Here is a 6738-nt window from a genome sequence, read left to right on the forward strand (position 1 = left end):
AGGGATTCCAGCAGGAATGCAGCATCTCAGGGGCAGTCAGGCCTGAGCAGCCCCCACCCAGAGTCATGGCAGGTTGTTGTGCCAATGCCTAACCACCCCCCCAGCGCCCTACAACACATCCTAGCTAGCAGCACTCAGCTCCATTTTGGAAACCAAGTGGCCCTGCCAGTGATAGGAGAAGGACCCAGCATGACTGCAAGTCACCTGGTTCAAGGTCATTAATATCTGCTGACAGAGGGCAGAGGCCAGCACCTCATTGCAAATCTAGAAGAAAATTGCCTTGCAGATGACATATGGCACAAGCAGCTCCTCATCATCCGTGGGGGAGGGCGTCTGCACCTCTCCCGCCCCCCAGCACTGGGGTTACTAGCGATTAATCAGAGCCCTTCACCCAGGCGCTGCAAGCAGACCCTCCTCAAGGCCAGCACTGTACCCGTCCCCCAGAGCCTCAGGCCCAGGGATGGGTCTGTCCCAGACCAACAGCAGACCAGGCCCTCTGGTTATAGGGGGAAGGCAGTAAGCCAGGACCCACATGCACTCACAGCACAGCTGCACCTAGCTTTCATCTAGATTTAGTTGGCAGTCACAGAGCAGCTTGGCCAAGGTGCCCCCCTACACCCCTCCACAAAGCCTGACCTCCAGCCTCCATGCACAGACCAGATGACCCTATAGAGTAGGAGCCTAGATCCTAGTACCAGGGCAGAGCCAGCACTTAACCCACCATGGAAGATGGTGTGAGGATTTGCAGAGATGCAAGAAGAAGGATAAAGGCCAGGCTGAACCTACTGAGCTGTCAAGCCACCCAGCAAAGATTTCCTTGCAAGGGACAGGGCAACACCCCCTCTCACCCCTGGGGGAAGGGAGGCATCACTCAGGCAGTCATTACAGGTAGACTCCCCTCATCCCACAGGCCCCAGAGGGATAGGGTGTCAACACACAGCATGCCAGTCCCAGCTTGGATCCAGTGTTGCACTGGACCGGATCTCCAGCCCCTGACAGGGGAACAAGCTCATCCTACAATGAGACAGAGACTTGCCTACAGTCACCTATTACAGGACACACCAAGCACCTTATTGTCCTGCTTTTCAAAGGGATGTCCCAGCAATTCCAATCTTATGACCAGACCCCTCAGTACACACACCCTGCCTCTCCTCACCCAGTCAATGTTCCTCATCCCCAAATCCCCTGCAAACATCTCACAGTAACATACGTTTAGCTCCCAATGCCTCAACAGCCTCATTCACAGGAAAAGCATGGCCCACCTTGGAGCTAACCACAGGGGTTGTCCACCAACTTCTTCATCCTCATGGACAGGGCACAGATTACCACAGGATTTGGTTTCCATGCAAAGAGGAGCAAGCTGGAGAGCAGGGCTGGGGCAGGGCCCATTTCATAGACCGTATGGATCACAAAAACATAGCCGACCCTACGTGCCCTACCCCACAAGTGATACCCATCCTGGCGGGGCTCCTGTATGCCAGCCTGGCCCCACCCCAAACCCTGCTGTTCCCCTTCAGAGATCACTGGCACTTCTCTGGGCTGAAGCAGCACACTGCTGTCATCCCTTCTGCCCCAAGGCTGGTTGTGGCATTGAGGCCCATGAGGCAGGAGGGCCCTGATGCCACAAAGAAAGCTCCCCAAGAGACCGGCATGTGGAAGATGCACATGCCATACTGACAGCCCCAGACAGAGCCAATAAGCCATAGGGGCCCTAGCTCAGCCCCTTCTCCCAAATCCCACCCTGGCAAGCAGGATCCCTCTGCGCTGGCATGTCCTCCTCCATGCTCCCTAACACCAGCAAAGAGCAGCCAGGGGGAGGAAACTGCCCGCCTAGAGACACCCTCCTGGATCTTAAGTGCCCGTGGGGTGGGAGGTGCAGGCAGATGCCTGTGCTGGGAGGGCTGTTGGGGTCCTGGAGCATCCGCCACCATGGGAATTTCTGCCTTCATCCTTTGGCTTCCTCACACCCACAGTGAGAGCACTGAGGACCCAGAGGCTTGTGGTTCAAGCCCTTTCCCATCCTAACCATCACCAAGTCACAAACTGTACCCCATCAGAGGCAGTGCCACGGATGTGCTCGCCAGGTTCCACCCCCCCCCACCAACTCCCAACAGGGCACAGTAGGGGCTGGGCATCTTCCTGCCTGCCAAGAACAGGACTTGGGTCCAGCCTACTGAAGCTCCTGGGCAGGAACCAGAAGGCACCTATCATACCAGCTCATGGTACAAGCCCATGTCAAACAGGCCACCAGCCTCAGTACCAACTACCCACAGTGAGAGGAACTACAAATGGTAAGCCCATGTTCCCTTAGCCCAGTGCTATAGATGCCCCTACAACTACACCACTCCAGTCCTGGGCTGACCAGTTAATGCCACCAGACCTGCCTCAAAACTGGCCTGCTGCCTGCAGCAGTGCCCAGGGCCACAGCCCTCTGCTGGCACATGGACTGGTGCCTTTTTCTCACCAGGAGCTGGGCTCTCTCACCAGGTTTCACACAGACCCACCCAGGGAGCCCAAACAGGACCCTGAGGTACAAGGCTCACCACACTAAGGACAGAGCAGTTTAGCTTTGCCCTCCCACAACAGACCATCCATGGGTGTCTGGCTCAGTCAATGACCCGCAATACTCATCTGAGACAGATGCATGCTCATAACATGGCGCTGGGGCACAGCTGAAGGGACAGGCACTGCTGTTCCCAGTGCCAAGGAGTAGAGGGAGTGGGGCCTGATGGTTAGGGGCAGGGAGACAGGACTCCAGGGTTCCTTCCACAGCACTGGGAGGTAGACAGGCCTAGGGATTAGTGCTTGTGACCTTTAAGCAGGAGGAACAGGGCTCATGGCTGGGTCCTGGTAGCTGCACAAGGACCAGGGATGAGGAAACAAGTCTCCACCCCTCCATCTGAGAATGGGGAGAGTTAAATCCCCACACAGGAAACAGGCCCAAAGGTCAGAGTCAAGAGACTCCCAAGGGACAGCAGCTAAGAATAGCTAGGCCTGATGCCGCAGGCAGCTCTCAAAGCGCACCTGCCATCCCAACCTGCCTGGGTGAGAGAGATCAGAGCCTCCCCCACCCAGAAACCTAAGGGGACTTTCGAAGGCAGTGATTCTCAGCTGAGGTGCTGCAGTCCCCTGGGGTGCCCTGAGGCTCTCTCAAGGGTGCCATGCAATATTAGCACTGTTAGGTGTGCAAACATGATTTATAAGACAAACCCAGAGATTTCAACTGGGAATTCATAGTGTTAAAACCATTCTGACTTACTGTGGTCTTCCCAAGTCCTCTGCAACAGAAGAATGGCTCTTATATTTTGTGGTCAAAAGAAAAACAAGAATGAAAATTAAGAGCTGACATTTTCCAAGGGGAGTCTAACAAGGTTGAGAAATGCTGTTCTAGGGTACCCAGGCCCAACAGGGATCAGTACCAGTCACTTCCCCCACCCCAGAATGCACCCGCCTCTGGCCAGTGCACAGTGTCAATATTACAGGAACAGGGCTGGCCCACCTGCAGGAAGGAAGCAGACAGACTCGCCTGTTCACAGACCCACTCAGGACTCCTCCACAGGAGGAGGGAAGGAGAAGCGTCTGCCAGGGTGTGACAAGAAGGCAAGTCCCAAGTGGTGCCCAGGGATAGGAAAAGGTGCCCCATGCAATCTAGGAGCTCATATAGTGGGACCCTGCAGAAAAGCCACACAGACACTGCCAGGCCCTGGCAAAAAAAGACTCTACCCGATGCCAGCACTCACTCAATGCCCTGCACCAAGGAACTAGCTGCAGATAATTTCACAGGACCCTGACCTCTGACTCAACACCCAGACTGGGTCAGACACTCTTTGGTGGACTCCACCCCCCATCCCTGCTCACAGGCCATGATCCCCACTTCCCCCACAGCAATACAATGTGCTCCCAGCTCCAGCTGCTGCAAGGTGCACTCCGAGATATAGCCCTGAGGCTGAGATACCTGCCTGAGTCTGCAGAAAGCCTGGCTTCCCAGCATCCCTGGACAGAGCTGGGGAGCCCACTTGGAAACCTAATGATAATTCCAATACCAGCAATCACATTAACTCTTTCACTGCTGAGCAGCTTGGCAAGAAACAGCCAGCTGTGCTACTTATATGTCACTCCTCCAATCTACACCCCCTGCAGCCCTGCACAGCTCACAGGCACCTGTGCCCTGGTACCTGCCATCAATATCAGGATCTGGGCTGCAGGATTACACCCTAAGAAGCCTACTGTGCTGCATGAGTTGTCAACTGGGCAACAGAGCACCAAGCCAGCACAGCGTAGCCTTCCAAAATGCCCTGCTCTCTCTGTGCTCCAATTTCCCCATCAGAACCTCAGGGGCATCAAGCTGCCAACATCAAGCTGCCCGAAACAGTCCTGGTGCTAAGAAAGGGCAATGAATTATGCTGTGGGGGAGGCCTGCTCAGGGCAACCCAGTTCCGTGACCCAGGAGGCCGAATGCCCCCCATGCCCACCCGTTTCAGGCAGGACAAGGACCTCAGCCACAGCTTTTTGCAGGGCATGTGCCTTCCCTGCGGCAGTTGCTCTAGCCCTGCACCCATTTTCTTCAGCCCTGACCCGTGGCACAGTCACCAGGCTCTGCTTAGCAGGTCAGAAACTGAGGAGAGGGGAAGCTGTTGTGAGACCTGAGGACCCCGGCAGAATTGCTGGGCACTGATGAAGTCAGCTCCCTGGTCTCAGCAAGACTCCCTCTGGCAATTAACCTACTCACTTTAGCTGGCAAGCAGCAGGGGCAGAGGCCAGGGCCCAGATCACATCCAAGGCCCCTCCATCTCTCAAATGCAGGCTGGAGCACCTGGCCAGGCTCCCTGTACACAACGGCTGCAGTCACACAAGTATCATCCTGCACTAAGGGAAGGATCAACCCCACGTGGGAGCTTGGGGGAGGCAGCAAGTGGAGGGGGTGGGGCAGGAGGACCCCCCCCCCCCCTTCCTCTTTCCCCTGCACTGTTTGTAGCTGCGCCAGTGGATTGCCATCTGCAGAGAGAGATTACTTCCTCCTGGGAGAATTACCTCCTCCAGTGGCAGGTTAGCACTGAGCTGTGCCAGGAAGCGACACAAACCCAATTCCCCACAACCCTGCTCCTGGGATGCAGCCCAATCCAACCCCTTGAATAACCCTGCAGATAAACAGAGCAAGACCCATGCTCTCGTGCCTGGCACCCAGGGGGCATGCAGCAGGGAAGGCAGCTCTCCCCAGACCAGCCCAAAGTCTACTCCACACCATGTCACTGCTCTTTGGGACAGGAACCGTCCAGCTGCCTGGCCTGCACAGCACTTGTCAACCCCAACACACGACAAGATCAGAACATCACCCAGCCAAACAGCAATGCTGCCAGCAAGAAGACCCCAGGTGCCTCCAGCTACAGGTCCAGCAAAAATCCCCACGGCTCCCACTTCAGATCCCCAACACTGTCAGCTGCTGCACAAGCCCAGCCTCAGACAGATCCAATTAATTGTAGACACATAGCACCACTTCCCTGCTCATGGCCCTGTGAACCCTGCTGGATTCATTTAGAAGTGTTGTTATGGGGTTTCCTCTGCTCATCAGGCCAACAGCTCTTCCTTCTCCAAAACTTCATCCTAAAGTGGCAAGCGCTCCTCACCCTTCACCCTGCCTATCTGTCCACACCTCCCCTACCAGCACAATCACAGAGGGTGACGGGGTCCCCTGAGTCACTGAGCAGGCACCTCTGGAAAGCAGTGTCAGGCCATTTAAAGATCATGCCGAGGTGGGGAAAGTGACACACCAACAAAAGCAGCGCTTCGAAACCTTCAAAAGCACAGAGGCCCCGTGTCACCACACCCACAGCTGTAGCTCTGGCCAAGGCAGAGCAGCAGGAGCTCACCACCGCTTAACCTCACGTAACACCAGCAAAAGGGGAAGCACGTCGAGGCGCAGCAATGGCTCACGGCTGGACAGGGCCTTAAAGGGGGGGGGAAATAAAAGAGCAAAAAGTTCTCTGCAAAAGCGCTTAGCTGGGAAAGGGGAGCCAGCTGGAGAAGCACTCAACCAAGACGCTCCAATGCATCGCAAGGTGTCTGCATGGAAATGAAGGGCTTGATGGAAAGCCTGGGATTTCCCAGAAAAAGAGCTACTTATACTTACCCTCCCCCCAAATTCCAGAGGAGCCAAAGGAGAGAAGACCAGAGGAGACAGTGGATGAAAGGGGGGGGGGGGAACCAAACACTACCTCCGAAAAGCCCCTGGAGGCTATTAACCACACCAGCACCCCCACTCCGCCGGGATGCAGCCAGGAAGGGGAGCATGGGGAGGGGGTGACAGCTGGGAACGCACAGACACAAAACTTGCTGCAACAGTTGGGTCCGAACACTTTGGGCTTGGGGGAGGGAGGCACAGGACAAGGGGATCAAGCCATGCACACTCCCCCCTCCCCCAAGCAGCACAATAGCAGCGTGCCTCCCCCCGCCTGTCCCCCATCTATGGTCACAGCGCCTGAGTGACCGGAACAGCGGGGCCTGTCACTTGGGGAGAGGAACCTGGGCTGCATTTGCAGCAAATCCAAACAAACTGGCAGGGTGCAAGGGGGAGGGGGGGTCTGCAACGTGCACTCGGATGTGGAGTCTGGGGGGGAGAGATTCCCTCCCTCCAGCCTCACCCCGCAGGAAGCGCCCCCTCCCCCTCAGGGCACCCAGGGGAAAGTTTGCGAAGAAGGCGGGCGGCGCCGGGACGTACCTTGCAGAGAAAGGAGCAGGCGC

Source organism: Gavialis gangeticus, unplaced genomic scaffold, assembly GCF_001723915.1.
Source record: "Gavialis gangeticus isolate Ggan-Ray unplaced genomic scaffold, GavGan_comp1, whole genome shotgun sequence".
Classification (NCBI taxonomy): domain Eukaryota; kingdom Metazoa; phylum Chordata; order Crocodylia; family Gavialidae; genus Gavialis; species Gavialis gangeticus.